Here is a 20,144-nt window from a genome sequence, read left to right as displayed (position 1 = left end):
GACTCATTCATTCAGAAAGAAGTGAGTTTCATGTATATGTTTTTACTGTTTAAAATACAATGACAGCACACAAAGTAGTTAAACGAGCTCAGTAAAATGAATAAAAATTCATCAGGGGGAATTGGGATAAACATACATTAAAAAAACAAGAAGCTCATCTATCACACGAACCTTTAAATCTACATAAATCGCAAAGATTTTTTTTTTTCCTTTTCAAAATATAACCCTTATGATTAGGTATTTAAGACAAACACTTTCATGCCACTATTTTCTTTGCTGCCATATTTACACAATATTTCATCCAGAGATCCTCCGCATATAGTTTTGTGTAAATTAAGAGGCAAACATTTGCTTCTACTAATAAGGACATCTGGTTATTTTTGTAACTCAAAGACATCTGCATTCTGTAGATCTTCTTGATTTCTCAAAATCAAGAAGTACAGAACCCTTGGGACATAACGCCCAAATCCCTTCTCTCTGCAGAATAGTTACTTCTGTCATCCTTGTTCCTGATATTTTTCTGCTAAATGACTTTCATCACATTGGATATCTTCCCTGCTTTGGTGTTCCCATTTTAATACAATTCAACAATATTGTGAAAGAAACTTAAGGTTCCTATAAATTAAACTGTAACATTCCCAACTGTCTACCCATTTTGGAATGAAAATAAAATCATCCTATGTAAATAAGTAAATTTCTGAAAATCAGATTAGGTTAAGTTAAGATTTATGTTTAGGTGCATATTTTTACTATAAATGGTCCCTTATTTAATCACTCTCTTTTTCCTTCTTCTTATTTATTTATGCTCTACACCTGAAACTAATATACTATTGTATGGATATTGTAATTAAAAATGTAAAATATATTTAAAAATCATTTCAACAAAGTAAAAAAAAAAATCTATGGAATTATTATCCTGTGACTTTTCCCACTAATTATACAATTTTAATGAATTTTCAGGTCTTTAAAATTATAAATTCTATCTCCTCTTATTGACTCATATAGGCTTCTTGTTCCTAAGGGTAAAAAAACATGGTCCAACAAAGGCACTAAAGGGTATGCCTTAAAGAATAACAACTTACCAAAAAAATATCAAATATCACATTTTGCTTCATATCCCTTGCTTTCCTCTTAAAATTCCAAGAACACTAACTATATCCCTTATTTAAGGTATTTGAATTTAAAGCTATAACTTTTGCTTTTACTGTAAATTGTGCTTTCTCATTTTCTGCTCATCTCCACTACAAAATTTTTTTTTAAAGTACAATGAGGGAAAATATGTTTTTCAACAGGAAACAGTTAACATAATTCACACACTGTACTATCACAGGTCTTTAAGTAGCTAGATACCAAGGTAGAACTGGCCTAAAGGATTTAAAATTTAAGTGAGAAAGCTTCTATTTCTGAAGGGTCAAAAGCTAAAGACACCAATTAATGTCTTCAGATTTTTTTCCATTTGTTAGTATTACCAAACAACAAAATGAAAATAAAACCAAAATAAATTAACTTAGATTTCTACTAGGAGTAGTTTAATAAATTTATTTGGGAAGATGGTTAATTTTACTGCCCCAGCATAGACAACCTTATAGGCCTGTTTTTTCTATAACAAAGAAAATAGTTTCTACTTAAAGGATACGTTTGTGTGTTATTCTAACAAAATTGTTTCTCTTAACTGTGGTCTTACATTATTAGAACAGTAGAGAATGGTTATATACCTTAAATCTTCCCTTTTACTACATATACAGAATTTTGTTTGTGTACTTCTGAGAAATCCTACAAATAATTTGATTATGGTGTATTCACTTCCCCCCACCATAACGGTTTTTTATTTTTAATCCTCACCCACGGATATGTTTATTGATTTTTTTTTAAGAGAAAGTGGGGTGGCCATGGTGGGGAGAGAGACATTGATCAGCCTCCCATACATGCCCCAATGGGGGATCGAACCCACATCCTAGGTATGTGCCCTGACTGGGAACTGAACCTGCAACCATTTGGTGTACAGAACAACCAACTGAACCACCTGGCCAGGTCACTCACCATAACTGTTTTTAATCTAAAGAATCAAAAGAAATCGACATTATTTTCTCTTCTCAGAATTACCTGATTAGTCACCACAACTACAAAAAGCAAGTTTTACTATGATTTAGAAGGGAAAAAAAGTATTTTCTTTGGAAATAGTAATGATTATCTTTGTTGATTAAGAAAAAAAGTGAGAGATATTAATCCAAATGTCCTAGAATTATTCTTAGACTAGTATCTCAATTTTAAAATGGCCTTTTTATTTAATTAAATATTTTACCATAATTACTTAATTAAATAAATGATCAGCCGATTTAAACCAGGCTAATTTTAATCAATGATTTTTTAAAACCTGCTATTAGTATTATTAATAGCATTTGTGTTACGGAAAAATATCACTAACTTCAGAGTTTAATAATGGTGATTGAGTTGACAGATATCAAACATTAGTTTTAATACCATAATACTTGTTTTTATAGTACAGAACCTTTGAATATTATAATAGCCAACTTTGGTATTAAAGTTTGTTTTGTCACAAGTCTCTTGAAGAAACCAATGTACTTCTTGCTCCTGCAGACAATGAAGGAACAGCTGACTTCAAAACCAGTTGCCTATCACTGACTGCTGTACAAAGGACATTCTGGGTAGTGGTCAGTAAAGAAAGCAAAAGCCAATTCTAAATGCCAGTAGTTTCCAGCATCTCCTTTCCTTCTGGGTGGAATGAAGTCTGCAAGCACTGACTGGTGGGTCATTTGACTCACGAGGGCCTGGAAAGGTTTCAAGAATAACAGAGGTCATGTAATTGCCAAAAGAGCATTAGCCACTCAATCATAATGGATAATTAAATGACCTACATGATTCCTGAAATAGCTGCTCTATATTTGGTCTATTACTTATGTCCCTCAAGATAAGCTATTCGGCTGGTCTGCCTTGACCCGCGTAAGTCCAACCTGTGCCTGAAAACCAGCTGCATGCTTCCATTGCTTTGTAACCGCCACCCCCACCCCCTCACACAAGCAGTCATGCCCCAGACTATGCTTTCAAGAGGGTACACACACACAAAAAAAAATCAATCTTGTATCCTTCTCTCTATTGTGCTCTCTGGAATACAAATGACTAAAGAAAAGAAAAAAAAATTAGTAAATTCCTGGTTTAGATCTTTGGAGGATAGAAGGAACAAATATAAGAACTACAAAGAAGGAAACTCATGATACAATTTTTTGAAATTTTGCTCAATATGCCTCCAAAGAATTTTACGTTTGATTATAAAGCTAGTCAGGGATTTTTTTGTGGGCAGCAAGTCATTAAAACTCCAATTGCCTGGACTGCATTTTTGATGGTGTGGGCTATTAGATCTTTCCTGGCCTAGTTTTTTAGTCCATACAGAAAGGGAACTACCTCTCAAGAAAATGAAACATAAAGCCAACTGTTTATATAATAGCGGTAGCAAAAGTAACAAGAATCTATATGCTTCACATTTTCATCTAACAAGTTTAACAATCTCACTATATTTGATCAGGAATATAACCAAATAGAAGCCAAATGGATAAAAAGGCAAAAATGTAAAGAAGAATATGCTCCTTATGGAGAAAAAGGTCTGCCTGGGGCCACAGAGGTAGCTGCACAACAAACACACACTACTGAGAGGCAAGATACAAGTAACCAAAGACAACTCCACAATAGTGGCAAGGGACAAGGGATATGAGGGACAAAAGAGCTCACATTTAGAATACCTTGGAGGCTAGCAGGATTTTCCCGTTTCCACGGGAAATTATGTAGCCTGAGGCTACTGACTACCCTGATCTCTTACTAGTACACGAATGGCTTATTAAACCTAGAACATATCTGTTTTAGTTAACTTCTGGGCAGGGAGGGGGTTAGAGAGAGAGAAGAGAACAAAATGTACTTAAATGCTGATTTTTTTTCTCCAGGCTGAATGCCTTTCATCCAATAAGACATTCAAAGCAGTGACCCAGCAAATGGATTGAAAAAGCAATCTTCCATCCCAGTGCCACATTATCATTCCTATTCAGTATTCTCCATAAGATATCTCAATCAGCTGTGTGTAAGTGACAACGCAGCCCATTGCTGGGTTAATTAAACATTTGACTTTAACACCCTCCCCATCATTAAGCAAATAAAAGCAGATAATTCAAACTGCACTTCATCCTCAGGGTACACAACACACATGTCAAAATTAAGAGAGTCCAAGTCCTCTGGGGAATTCTGTTGGGGCTATAATCAGTTTAAATCTTATCTGGTTTATCAATTATTCTATTGATTAAACCAAAGCGGTTATACACAACTCCTCTGCCACATGGGATTGATGTCAGCAGAGCAAGAAAATAACTCCAGGAGGTTCCAAACTGATTTAAAAACAGATCAACAGACAGACCAATAATAGTCGATTATTACATACCAGTGATCCATATACTGAAAAGTTGATTCTTAGTTTCAGCCGGGTGAAGTGAACTGTTTCCAATCACTATGTCCCCTTGCTATACCATGCAGTTGGCTTGAGTAAATTTATGTCTTGGAAGATAAACATATTTTGTACCAATTTAAACATGCTCAGCAGTTAAAATACTTCATAAATACCAACCCTAAACTGTAATAGAGAAAAATCTCAAATAAGGAAAATTTTTTTCTAATTTTCTTACCTGTCTGCAAGTAACCAGGAACATGCAGGGATGAAAGGGGACATACTTGAAAATTGATTCTGTTAAAAATATATAATTACTCAGCTCTTCCAGGGTCCTAAAATACCATATTCTTGAAAAAAGATAATATTAAGAAATTAGAAATACCTTACCATAGATACAGAATCATGACTCCTTTTATTAATTCCAAGGGCAAACATCTTCAAAGCATTAATAACAGTGAAAATATAGAGCTGTAAGCTGTATTTTCAAATGAAATGTTGATATTCAAACCCTAATACAGTACTGAGTTTCTACTACAGTTTTTAAAACAATTTAGATACTCTTCTGCCCAATTCATTGTGTAATATCTCTTAAACATCCAGAACCCTTTTCACCTCACAGCCATGCCCTACTGTATATGAGAAAAGCACGAATAAAACCTACAAACAAAAAAGGGGGTTGTGAGGCAGGGGCAGATCACTTCACACCTGAAATTCATTTACTCATGGATGCTCTTCAGAAACAAAATTTGTTCACTTGTTATGTTGGCACCACATGTACAATAACTTCTCCCCTTCAGATTTTTTGTTTGCAGGCAGACTAAGTAAGAATCTGCATTAGCATGCTGTTTCTATGTTCACCACTAGAAATACTGAGGGTGCTATTTGTAATTGTATTCTTTTTAAGAGGTTTGTTCTCTGCAGCTGTTTTCTGCTTGCAGTGTATTTTGTGTAATCAGCACATCATCATAAATACATTGGCTGTTCCCCTGAGGGTAGCTGTCAGTGTTTAATTTACAGAACAACCTGGCCAATGTGAATTTTAACACTATAGCACTACAGCAAGAAGTTACCACACTCTGTGAAAAACACGTTTCTATGAATTTTTATATCAAGAGCTGGTCTCAGGACAATTTAGGTTCTAGAAATAGACTGTTAAAAGAAGTATTTTATACCTACTATGCAATGGACTCTTTCCCATTTATAGCTTTAGAAGAAGCCCTGAATTAACTACCAAAACACAAGTGGGCACTACCAATTCTGGAGACAAGGACTGAAAAATATATGATCACCAGCAGGAGGCACTATAATAAATGTTACCCATCTCTTTTTTTTTTTTTTTAAGCTACATGTGAAGCTATGAAAAACAAAAACAAAAAATCCCACTGCTACCTTAGAAGGTGTGTAAAGGTAAAAGGGAAAATCATTTAAGAAACAGACTAGTAATCTGAAATATGTGTATTACTCTTCTTACAGAGATGAGCTATATCTGATATGAACATAAGTATACTGCTTCCTTAGAGTTATGAAGCCAGAACTCTAGCTCAACAATGGGAAAAATACATGAAACTAATGCTTATTCAAAGTACTAGTAAACCGCCCCCCCCCCCGAATTATACAGGTTGGGGCAAAAACAGGTTTACAGTTGTTCATATAGAAAATGATACAATAAGTAATAATAATACAAGAATAAACTGTTTTTGCATACTCACAAATGTAAACCTACTTTTGCCCACCCCTGTATATGCATACTGCCTAGTACATAGGCTCTAAATAAATATCTACTAAGTAACTATAAGCTCCTTGAGGACAGGGTCTAAATCGTAGCTTATGTCTAATACTATGTACAATATCTGACACACAGAAAGTACATACGAATTAAATATGTAGTTGTGAATGGCAATGTTATTTATAAAGCTTTAGATCTACAAGGTGATTTTCTAAATCACTAAAATGCCCTTAAAACCTATCTAAAGAGTGAATATCACATATTTTAGTAATTTTAATTAAAGTTATTTATACAAGAAACCTAAGTAGCTCAGTCTTACAATAAAAAACTAGCCTACAAGATACTGAAATAGTCAAATGTACATTTTATTGTACTAATAGTATAGAAGAAATTAAAACTTTTTTATACTTTATATTTCTTTCATATGACAAGACTGAAAGAGATAATTTTAAATGCTTAAAAAGGTAACCATTAGCACTTTTCTATTATTGAAGTGGTATTACATGCACAAATAAACATTTTATAAAGCAAGTGATTTTATATATATGTATTTTTCTGTTAAGGGCTATTTTTACAAGTTAGAATGTCTAGAGTTAAACTGAATCAAAATATAGTTCATGCTGAGTTCTCAGTGTATTTGCTTTAAAGATGTAAAGATGTAAAGTTACATTTTAAATGATTAATTAGATTTGTAGAACTTGCTCTGATACTTCTATAATTAAAATATTTTTTCTATAATAACTTTTTAAAAATTTAGGTAAGCATAATTACATAAAGCAAAATTTGATAATACCCTTAAATCGACTCACCTCAGTATTTTGACACCAGAAATGAGTTTTATTTAGGAATACAAACCCTATACCATTCTTTCTTTCTGTGTCTTACATATGCTAAGGAATTTCATAAAGGTAATTCTTTTTCACATTTATGTCACATGAAATGCAAAATAAGAAAAAAACATGATCCATTGACTTGGTATATTTGAATTTGTTTTCATCAATTAAATTATAGGTCAGAAGTTTTTAATTCAGTTGAATATTTGCAACTTAATACTTCATAAAAACAGTCCTGGCTAGTGTGGTTCAGTGAATTGAGTGTCGGCCTGCAAACCAAAGTGTCATTGGTTTGATCCCCAGTCAGGGCACATGCCTGGGTTGCAGGCCAGGTCCCAGTTGAGGGCGTGTGAGAGGCAACTGATCAATACATCTCTCACACATCAATGTCTTTCTCCCTCCCTTCCCCTCTCTCTAAAAATAAATAAAGACAATCTTTAAAAAAAAAAAAAACTTCATAAAAATAGTATGCCTAATAAAACATACCTTAATTTTTAACGGAGAAATTAATCACGTTCTTTCTTCTTAAATTTAGAATTACAAAAATACACCCTGGGACCTTTCGAACTAAACTGGATGGGGTTAGACTAAGGTCACACTAGATCAGATGACTGCATTCTTTCTTCCCCGGAGACCATCTAGTAGTTCCATAGGCTGCCATTAGATAGCAGCACAGTACACACCATCAGTCATATCTCCCACACTCTCCAGGTTAAGGTTGGAATTATCTCAGTTACACACACACACACACACACACACACACAGATTCTAATTCAATTAGTGCAATCGGCAACTCCAGAAAAGAGTAATTCAATTAGTGCATTGTGGAGCTCTACAATATCTCTAAGCAGATGTTCACCATCTTCAGGAACTGGAGCTAGGTTTAAAATACCTGTACCACTCAGATATGCCACCACATTATGTCATTTGTCTGGTGCTTACATATGCTTTCCTGGCTTCAAAGAAAAGGTGAAGAAACAAACCCAGGCTAAAGTTCCTAGAAATTTTTCCATCATCTGCACCAAGGAAGAATATGCAATTTTAGGCTGCAGTAATTAAATTACATAATCCAAATTATGTTCAATACAGAATGTATCTATCACTGTATTCTAAACTATTACACACTTTTGCAGCACTGCCTCCAGTTATGCATGCCATATTGTAATAAGGACACTGTCAAGGTGGAATGCATTCACAAGGAAGGACAACCAGAATGAACCACCCCCTCAAAACAGGAGATTATGAAAATGGCAGGAATGATTATTGATGTTTTCCAAAGAAACACCAACAGAACCAGGAATACTCACTCTGAGAACAGAAAATATGCTTATAAACAACATGATAGCTATTCTCAAACAAATATACAAAAAAAAAAGATAATTACTTTATATTTCTACAAAATGCAGGATTAAAATCAGTAGATGAACAAAAAGCTTGACTCCTTGAGGGAAAACTTTCTAATAGAACCAACAGTGACGACAAAAACAAGATGCTTCAAGAAGTTGAGCTTGCCAAAACAATGGCAGTGATCACGCAGAAATTAGATAACCCACCCCTACCACCCAGCAAAGAACACTTCATAAAGAACTCCTGTGTGTGACTAGATGGCCTTCATGTCCTTTCCAATGCTGAAATTCTATGGTTCTATGAATACACTGATTTTTGCTCATGAGGCAAGCCTGGACTTTAATAAAGCTAATCATTATTATGGGGGTATGGCTATATAAAACCATTGGCTGTAAGGCATTTTCATAGTAATTGATGTATTAATAATACACCAGGGGAAGACGAAATTTTGTAGTTTCCGTGTGTTAAGATTTAGGAGATTCCATAAATGTACATATGTCTAATCTTATTATTTAGATAAGCACTTGCACTTTTATTCTTCCAAGATCGAAAAAATGGTTTGTTTTTACTCATTCTCAGAAAATCAGCCAATGAGAAATCAATTTCTAAAAGAATGATTTTTGAGAACTCCCCCACTGAGTCAAGACAGTGGGTTCTCATAAGCTTAAATGCAAATCTGCATCAATATTTATGCTTTAAAAATACAGAGCAGTACTTAAGGCAACAGTAACTAATTCTCTGTATCTCTCCCTTTGGTTTTGCTTTCCGTGCACTGTATTTTGTAAATGGGGACATAATTCTGGGTACAAGGGAGCAGGACATTATTTTACAAATACTATCTCCTCTCTTTCCAGCATGACCTCGAATCAGGGAACTAAGAAATGTCAGGAACTATTACCAAGATTTTTCCAGTGCATTTCACTATGTATTCATGACAGACTAGCTCCTACCTTTCACATTTGTAAAGAGAGAGGGCTAAGCTAAATAGCTGTCCTTTAAAACCATCAATAAGAGTTAATTCAAGTACTTTTAACACAAACTCCTACATTTCCATATCCCAGAAGAATTGCAAAAGGTCTTTCTCACTTAAAACTTTACCTGTAAGGTCTATGCCCCAAATGAATTAAGCACATATCTAACAATAGTGCTGCTTTCTTAGGAAGAAAACAATTTTTAACATAAAATATTTGTTGTTTTACGATCTCTGCAACTTAAAACAAATAGCGCTAGAAAGCTCTATTACTAGAAAATACTTTCCACGAATCTTGGTTTGGCTTTTTCAATGAAGATTTTCTATAGTAATACAAACATAACAGTTCTTCCATATTACCTATTCATCAACCTCCCTACTATAAACACAAATTTTGCATATTTTAAAAAGCCAAAATTTTTAGTCTTTCATAATGAGCCACTTGCCAAAGACACTGAGTACTTAGAGCAATAAATAACATAGCAGGGTTAATGCTGATCTGACTGGCAATACTGCCATATCATAGGCTCTCAGTTTAACAAACTAAGTCACTATGCCTTCCTAACTTCCTGCCTCCACAAAAATAGAACCAGAACCTAAGCTGATTCTTCCTTACAACACGGTGTTCCATAAACTCCAATAACAATGTACTAACCCAATTTTGGTCTCCTTTTGCCCACACCTCACAGCCTACATTTATGTTCCAGTGTTAAGTTTATTTGGCTCCATCAGCACCACTTCTCTTTAACATTGTCCCTTTTCATGCATTTAAGGCAACTACTTCCAACCCAATCAATGAAAGCAGACAAACGGGGGAGAAAGAAATGAACTGCAAACACCTCAAACAAGAAAGGTTGCTTAAAAAACCAAGTGTCACATTCTGACAGTTCAATATTTCATAGCCAATACAAGGAATGTGCAACGACACTGCAACTTTAAATCTTTTCCTCCTATGTCAGTCTCTCTTTCTCTCATTGTAATGCCAAAGGGAACAGCAATCAGAGTGGAGATGTTCAACGTGATAGAGGTCAGGACACCATCGGATCAACGTACCAGAAACACGACCTTGTTTATTTTTTTTCCCACAGTATTATTGTTTACAGGGTGCTTTGCTCATGTACCTTGTGGTTCTTAGCTAAAAGATGAAATTACAGCCCAGGATGAAGCGCTCAGGCACACATCCAATTTGTGTTTCCATCTCAGAAAACAAAAAGCTTCTAAGGCCCTCAGGCTGCCATTCAAACTTGGAGGCTGACATTTTTAACAGCATGAACCAGAGGCTGGCAGAGAGAATGATCTAATGCATTTCTGACTTGTCAATCAAAGATCTCACCTCTGCTGTCTTGTAAACAGTTGGGGGCCATCTAACTACATTCATAAACCTAGGGAGAGCTTACTGCCAGCTGGGGTGCTGGAGCCACATGCTCTGGCTTCTATTCACCAAAATCATGATTCAGTTTTATAATCTCACTGTAAATAGTCCATAGGCACATTTCCAGGACTACTGGGACAGAACCATAGTAGGGAATACAAAACAGATTTTGGTCAAATATGGCATTATTTTCAAGCTGCTGGAATCCTGGACCCAGTTTATCCTCATTTTACCAATTCTCCCCAAAGGACTGCACTATGCTGCAACTGAAACGCTAAAAAAAAAAAATTAACAACCTGCCAATTTAAAAATCTTGGGGAAATACACTAATATTTTACTAAGAATTTCCCTTGACTTTTATTACCAGGAAAGAAACAGGCACTCCCCAAACATGGCTCATGCAAAGGGCATAAACTGCAATGAACAATAGCAACTGTATTTTCATAAAACTAATCAGGTACTTTCTTTCAAATAAAAAGCTTCCCATGTTCATATACAAAAGCTCTGTATTTATTAGTTTGAAATAGTGCAATATATATTTTTGTGTGTATAAAACATGAAAACAAAATGAGTACTTAACCCTCTATACCTTCCTTTCTGTTTATGACCTTCAAAACACACACACACACACACACACACCCCACCCCCCACCAAATCAGGCTAAGACTTGAACTTTCTGCTAAGGATCATATATGAAAATGAATACACTCTTCTTTTATGTCAACTTTACAGGGCAATTTAATGCATACTAAGCCACAGATATTAGATCTGCAACAAAGGTCTCAAGGATTTGAATGATATACCTGAGAACTTTAAAGAGCACATAACAGATAACCCAGCAGGGGAGATATGCTGCAAAATTCTGTTTCATGATGATGTACTACATCCTAGGTCCAAACAACTATTTCAAAATATACTAGACTAGGTCCCCAGAGGACTGGGCCAGAGAATATAAAAAAGCTTAAAGCTACTCAACATCACTCTCAGGAAAAACAAAACTCATGGGTAGAACCTCCCAAAAGTATTAAATTCTAAGAAGCCTATGCAGCTAAACAAGAGATTGGTCTTTTTTCTCTTTCCAGTGAGGTTGTCGTAAATAACCTGGGTTCTCTCTTCATGAAACATGACCCCAAAAAGTTTCCTAAATGCTGCCTGTCTACCAAGAATCCAAATCTTGACAGTCCATATAAAATACCAAGTCTAGAAACTAACACAAGGACAGCAAGACAATAAAACACTACCACATAAAGCAGAACAATAAGGAAAGAAGGTACAAATGGCTGTGGCAGTCCCAAAACCATCAAGTGATTCCTAAACAGCACAGGAAGAACTCCTGTGGTACTATGGCATCTACTCAACACAAAGATGGCAATAACAAAAGGTAATCTCTGAATATAAAGAAAGTGATATGTACCTATCCAGAAGATGTAGGTTTATCTTAAGTGCCCACAGCAAAAGTTGGTCTGATAAGAACAGTGCATCCACAGAGGCTCCCATGACCCTTAGAGTTTTGATCAATTCCACTGTTCCAGTCTGTGCTTCTTATACTGGGGTAACCCCAGGTCCCCTTCTCCCCTCTGCTTTTAGAAGTCATGTTGAGGTTAGGGCAATTGGAAAAATTCAATATTATTCAACATAAACAAAGGCAATAAACCTTTATAGCATGAAGAATTTGATTTTTTAGATTCATCAGAAAAAAATTTTAAGGAAATTTGATCATCTCACAATAAGATGATTTGGTATACTTGAAAATTAGATAATGTTGCACATTAAGCCTACAAATAAACTCTTATCTGCATCACAGACATGCCACAATACTCAACAATAGAGGAATCTATTAACAAAACTCAAGAAATAAAAGAGTATTTAAATAACCAAGTAGGCATCTTAAAACACAAATAAGTGTAAATGATGTCATTTCTGCAAGATAAACTACTATATTTCCAGGATAATGAAGCAAATTCAGATCATGTCTATTTTTCTTGGTGAAATATATATAAGTTGAAAGGCTAGAAGCAGAACAATAAATTTCAATATCAGTTGACTAATATTTTAAAATCTATAAGTATACTTTCTTTTTAAGAAGCAATCTTTAATAGCATATTTCCAACAATTTGCACAGAAACTTTAATTCTGTATCTAAAGGGTCGTCACTTTCAGTGTGCCTACTGATTTCCACCTTTTCTCTAGACTGTTACCACTACATTTTAATTTTTTCAGTATCTATTCTTTTGTAGAATAAGGGTAAAATGCAATAAAACAGTCAAATTGCACAAACATACACTGCTGTGAAGACAAAGATGTTGACATAATTGAAACTGAACTGTTAGCTGGCTTGCAGTGCCACTATTTAATAGCTTGAAATGTGCATTTGTTCATCAAGAGTCCGAATTCAACATACAAAATCCAGTTCACAAGGGATCATCATGGTGTGAGTTGTATGTAAGCCAAATGTCTAAAATTTGAGGACTCAGCATATTTTCCCTTTTTTCCATGTAAATGTGTGAATTTTTGAGTAATTGTTTAAATATGACTTCCTTCTGAATACAGAACACTTGTGTGTATGTATGTATGTGCAGGTAATACCAACAACCCAATGTTTTCCCTCCTCCCACCCCATATATGTTATTTGATGGTTTTCTTCAAATTACCTAAGTCCATTCATTCATTCATTTATTCAGCAAAAATTCATAAAGCACATACTCTATATCAAGCACTGTACTTGAGACTGGAAATATAAAATGATCAAAATACAGTCCTGCTCTCAAGAAATGTAGTCTGGTAAGGGAGTGAAAGGTATCTACAGCATGCCCTGGTACAGATGCTCTGACTAGGTTAAGGAGAGTGAAAAGATCAGTGAGGGCTTTTCTTCTAGAAGTAAAACAACTTAAACTGAACCATGGAGATTAAAAATGAGCCAGGTAGATAAAGGTGGGAGGCAGGGTGTAGGCGGGGATAGGTATTTTTAGCAGGGTTCTCCCAGGAGGGAGAACAGGATATGCAAAGACACAATGCATGAGAAAACACAGCACCTTAGGAAAATTGTAAAATTGAAATAGCTAAGAATTACATGAGAGGAGAGTGGTAGGTTAGGAAGCCTTCAATTACATGAGTGGTAAACCAAGTTTAAACTGTTTAGTTTACAAACATATGTCCTACTGGCCATGAGATAAAGAGTGACCAAAATCAATGTAACCAGCCAACAAATAAATTTGGACAAGAATATACAGTAGTCCTCCCTTATGCGTGGGGGATACATTCCAAGACTCCAGTGGATGCCTGAAACTGCAGATATTGGGGAACCTTATATAAACTATGTTTGCCCTATACATACATAACTACCATAAAGTTTAATTTATGTTAGGCACAATAAGAGATGAACAATAATAACTCATAATAAAATAGAACAATTATAAAAATATACTGTAATAAAAGTTATGTGAATGTGGTCTCTCTCAAAATATCTGGAATTTTTCATTTAATATTTTCAGACTGTAGCTGACCATGGGTAACTGAAACTACTGAAATTAAAAGCAAAGATAAGGGGGGGCCTACCACAGTTGAAATTAAGAACGTATTAGTACCAATAAAATGGTAATGTCTGGAAGGAAATTTGAAATATTTCCTTTCTTCTACTTCTCTGTATTTTCTACAATTAATACTAAATGTTTAATTTTTATATTTTATTAAAATAGTAATAAAAATATTTAAAACTAAACTATATCTGGCTATGTATCTGTGTGTACATGCATGCATGAGTGGGATAAGTCATTCCAGATTGAAGGAAACTAACATATTGATAATTACTTTAAAGTGAAAAGATTATGGGTGATACTTTCTTGTTTATATATTTACCAACTAATTTACACATTTCATAATAAAAAACTAGTTTTATAAGCAGGCGAAATGTGGGTTTTTCCCCCACAAAACAAACACATTTTGATTTGTCGCTATATTCAACTCCTAACGTAAGGGGTGTAGGTGGGATAAACAAAGGTCAAATGTCAACACATGTAACAATAAAGAACTGAATTTTTTATTACATGGAAATTGTGCTGTATTGTAATTATTCATATACAATAGAGGGACTCATCAGCTAGGGCTTGATATGTGTTTCTGTCACTGGATAATTTTCCATATGGTATTGTTTTATAATAAGATTTGAATGTTAACTCACATTCAATGTGATAATACATATTCCCCTAAAACCTCAAATATACAGTCAAGTCTTATGTACATACATACATATGTTTTGAATAATGCTTAATTTTCCTAATATTGTTCCACTTTAATATTTTACTTAGTAGATGGTAAGATTTAGTAGACTTCCAAATATTCTTGAACAATAAAACACATTATGTCTCCTGACACCTACCTTCAATAACTTCAACCTTTGACAAGGAACCCTTGCTAATATTAAAATACTATATGTTTCATTTAGTTCAAGATTTTCTTAGGACTTCTGGCCATGATGGAGGCATAGGTAGACACGCTGTGTCTCCCTCACAACTAAGAAGGAATTTACAACCACCTGAAAACTAAAACAAAAACAAAAACAAAACACACTAGAAGTTCCAAAAAATTGAACTACATGGAAGGTCAACAAATGAAGAAATAAAGAAGAAATACTCAGCCAGAAAGGTAGGAGGGGAGGAGCCAGGAGGGAGAGGACTTGGTGTGGTGGCAGCAGCGGATACGCTGGCGTGACGGCACAGTGGCTGTGGCCGAAGCGAAAAGCAGTCATACATTTTAAAAGTAGGGAGGGACACCTGGGAAGCGATCCCACCCCAGACCAGACCATGCAGCTCACGGTTCCAGCACTGGGGAAAATAGAGCCACATTGCTTCTGACTGTGAAAACCATGGGGGGTGGGGGTGAAGGAAAAAACTGCCGGTCTCTCAGCAGAGTCTGCTTGTTTAAAGGGCCCCCACAGTCCTAGAACGTCTGCAAAGCCACCAACTCTGGGAACCACAACCAGGGCAACAGCTAGAGAGTCGCCAGTCCCATACGGGAGTGGGAGAAGTGACTGGAAAAGGAGCAAGTGCTGAGCAAGTGGCATTGTTCCCTCTCAGACCCCTACCATACCTACAGCATCACAACGTGGTGAAACGGGTCACCTGTACTGATGAACACCTAAAGCTCTGCCCCTTACAACAAAACAGGTGTGACAGCTCTACCTAAGACACAGAAGCAAACACAGGAGCCTGTTAAATTGAGGAGACAGAGAAGTGTGGCCCAAAAGCGGGGGCAGATCAAGGTTCCAGTGGGAGAACTGAGCAACAAGACAGCCAATCTAATATACATACAGTTTAAAACACCGCTGATAATGATGCTCACAGACTTAACAGACAAGATTAAGCACAACAAAAGCATAAGGGAAGAAATGAAGGCTATGCTAAGTGAAATGAAGGAAAGTCCACATGAAACCAATGGTAAAGGGAAGGAAACCGGGGTTCAAATTAATGAATTGGAACATAAGGAAGAAATAAACAGTCAACCAGTATAGAATGAGGAAACAAGAATTGAAAAATATGAGGAAAGGCTTAAAAACCTCTGAGACAACTTTAAACATGCAAACATCCGAATCATAGGGGTGCCAGAGGAGAAGAGGAAGAGGAAGAGGAAGAAATTGAAAACTTATCTGAAAAAATAATGTAGGAAAACTTTGCTAATTTGGAGAAGGAAATAGACATACAAGTCCAAGAAGCACAGAGAGTCCAAAACAAGCTAGACCCAAAGAGGACCACACCAAGACATGTCAAAATTAAAATGCTAACAGTTAAAGATAAAGAGAATCTTAAAAGCAGCAAGAGAAAAGAAGAGAGTTACCTACAAAGGGGTACCTATAAGAGTATCATCTGAATTCTCAAAAGAAACTTTGCAGGCAAGAAGGGACTGGCAAGAAGTATTCAAAGTGATGAAAAGCAAGGACCTACAACCAAGATTACTCTATTCAGCAAAGCTATTATTTAGAATAGAAGGGCAGATAAAGTGTTCACCAGACAAGGTAAGCTAAAGGAGTTCATCATCACCAAGCCATTATTATGAGATGTTAAAGGTACTTATTTAGAAAAAAGAAGATCAAAACTATGAACACTGAGGTCATATAAATCTATTTCTTCCCTTTCAATGTCTAAAGAACATAAAGGATCTTAATTACTCAGCTATTTTTAAGCACTTTCTCTCTACTAATCATTGTCACTTAATAATTATAGATTATAAAATTACCATTTGATAAGGATGAGCAAATGATTCCAAAAAATACATCTACTATTAATAAAGAGAAATTCTCTTAACCACCCATACACTTTCCAGGACAAACCAATGGAATGACGAAAGTGAAAATATGTATAAGCTAAACATATGTTCATAGGACCTATTTAAATAATATCTTCAGCACCTTCTATGTCACTAGTTTAAAATGTGTGATTTGAAACATCAATGATCAGTTAAACTGTCCCAAAGTTGCCATTTCCATCTGAGTTACTGAGAAAATCCAACAAATTCAACAACTCCATGGCTCTTCCTTATCTATTTTCACAGAATTTTGACTTCATAAAATGTTTCGAACTTACTAAAGGAATGCAATACTTTCAAGGGGGTAAAGATGCCATGAAGCTAGTACTGAGTCACTTCCTTAAACATTATTTGTCAATATTAGTAAACATAAGCATTCCTACTGGGGTACCTACTTTGAAGAATTCCTTGACTGCCTCTTTTAAAAATACACTTCCTCTATGATCCACAATTCCACTCTTAGGTACTTACCCAAGAGAAATAAAAACATGTCCAAAAGTCTTGTACAAACTGTATAAAATAGCTTTTTATAGTAGACAAAAATGAAAACAATTCCAATATCAATAGATGAACAGATAAACTAATTGTGATATATGAATACAACGGGAGACAGCGATACACAATGGATAAATCTTAAAAACATGTTGAGCTGACTGTGGGAGGGTCTGGGTAGGGAAGGGGAGAACAACAGGGGAAAAACTGGGATAGCTGTAATTGAACAACAATAAAATAAAATAATATATATAAAAAAACATTATGTTGAGTAAAAGAATACAGACATAAAAAATGTGTACTATATGAATGCATTTACATGAAATTCAAGAACAGGCAAAACTAATCATCTGTGACAAATCAGAATAGTAATTGTATACAAGGGATGGGTAGTCATTGGCTGGGGGATACAAAGAAACTTTCTCAGATTCTGAAAATGTTCTGTATCTTGAGAATGAGGTTACACAAACGTGTACATTTGTCAAACTCATGCCTAGCACACTTAGGATCTGTGTACTTCACTGTACATAAATTTTATTGTACATAAACGAAAATCTAAATGATAAAATAAAACCTAAACTAGAAAGATGCAAATGTACTAAGATTGTTATAATTGTAGTAGTGGGAACAGGAAATACCAGATTTAAATCCTGTATCTGTCAATTTAGTCAACCAGCAGTACTGAGCACTTCAGCACAACGAACCTGACAGAACAAATTTTGGAATAATAGAATAAAAATAGTACATAAGCCCATTTCTTCCATTTTTGCTACATACACATAATGGATTTCTCTGAGATAAGAAAAGAAAAATAAACATTCATGCTTATAGCAATGTTTGGAAAAACAAAATTTTTCATCGATACCTAAATGAAGAGTAGGCTTCCCTGTGATACAGAATTGGGCTATAAGGTACGAAGAATATTAAGACTTTACTTAGTAGGATACTGCTTTATACCAAGGTGAAAAACAGTATTTGCTGAAAGCTTCCAAACCTAGTCTTCTGTACATTTTTCTAATAATATAAAACCCAATAATCTGCCAGGCATTGTTCTATGGACTTAATATATTAAGTCAACTGATTTAATCCTAACAACTCTATAAGAGATCCTATTACCAGCCCCATTTTACTGATAAGAAAACTGAGGTATGTAGAGCAGTAAAGTACTTGCCCAAGGTCATATCTAGATACAGACTCAAATCTCAATCAGTCTGGTGCCAGGGCTCATGCTCTTAACCACGGCACTGTACACACTGTACACGGGCCTCTGGGCTTCTTTTCTAAGATGTTTCTTAAGCATCTCCTTTCTGCCTATATCACACAGTCTCACTCCTGCAATATAATTGAAGGACAACATACTCAAATTTGTTCCTGAAATTTCCAATAAAATCTCTAAATCAACCTTTCTTCAAATATACTCTAGAAGTAGCAACTTATAAGGGGGACTCAACCAATTTTTTAAAATAAACATTTATTGATTTTTGATTAAGACCAAATAGAGACCACCCTGACAGTGATGGTGAATTTGTTCAGAATTCTTTTCTACTGACCTTCAGATTCAGGATTGCTTTAGGCCAAATGAAAATTTGAATTTTTCTTGGGATCTTGGTTCCAAGTCAGATGATTTTAATTTGTACAATATTTTTAAAATATCCTCACCTGAGGACATGTTTATTAATTTTAGAGAAAGAGGAAGGGAGAGAGAAAAACATCAATCGATGTGAGAGGGAAACATCAATCAGTCGCCTACCCTCCCCACCTCCATACACGCCCGACTAAGGACTGAACACCAACCTATGTATGTGCCCTGGCTGGGGATCAAACCCACTACCTTTTGGTGTATGGGATGACGCTCCAACTGAAAAAAGCACTCTACAGAAAACTGTGGAGGTCAATGGATAAGTGTAAGAATTCTGCTTTCAAGGAATTTTCTAGCACACTTATCATTATTATGCTAGAATGTATTAACTGCCTAGGGTCTACAGCGTTCCCATCTCAACATTCCAGGGTGGGAAGAGGCACTGGGTGGCAATATAGCAGTATCTCATTGTGGTTTTAATTGGCATTTCCCTGATGAGTAAAAACACAGAGCACCTTTCCATATCATTATTTGCCATTTGTTTATCTTTTTTTGTAATGTATGCATTTAATTTTTTTGCTATTAATTGCCCATTATTTTATTGGGTAGTTTATCTTATTATTATGCTGTAAGCATTCTTTATATATTCTGAATATAAGTCTTTTATCAGAAATATATTTTACAAATGTTTTCCCCCAGTCAGTGCCTTACCTGTTCATTGTCTAAACAGTATATTTTGAAAAGCAGAAGTTATAAACTGTGATAAATCCAACTTACCATTGATTTCTTTAAGATTCATGTTTTTTTTGTTTCATCAAAATCTTTTGCCTAACCCAAAGCCACAATGATTTTTTCCTTCCTCATTTTCTTATGTTTTAAAATTTTAGCTCATATTTATGTCTATGATCCAGTTTGAGTGAATTTTTATACATTGTATAGTGTTAACAGTCAAGGGTCATTATTTTGCATTTAGATGACCAATTGTTCCAGCATGATTTGTTGAGAAGACTGAGAACAATGCATTTTAATATAACAGAACACAAGAAGTTCAGTGAGATGATTTCAGACTTTATACTGCAAC

At 35.1% G+C, this 20,144-nt stretch overlaps 1 protein-coding gene across 5 annotated transcripts in view; it reads right to left on the bottom strand.

Annotated features, from left to right (window-relative positions):
- Positions 1-20,144, bottom strand: part of BTRC (beta-transducin repeat containing E3 ubiquitin protein ligase) — a 179,767-nt gene that overhangs the window by 94,625 nt on the left and 64,998 nt on the right. The gene's annotated exons all lie outside the window — the stretch shown is intronic.

The sequence above is a fragment of the Furipterus horrens genome, unplaced genomic scaffold (assembly GCF_987537825.1).
Source record: "Furipterus horrens unplaced genomic scaffold, mFurHor1.1.pri manual_scaffold_5, whole genome shotgun sequence".
Taxonomy (NCBI): Eukaryota; Metazoa; Chordata; class Mammalia; order Chiroptera; family Furipteridae; genus Furipterus; species Furipterus horrens.
Note: the sequence above shows the minus strand (reverse complement) of the source record. Positions and strands in the feature narration are given on the sequence as shown.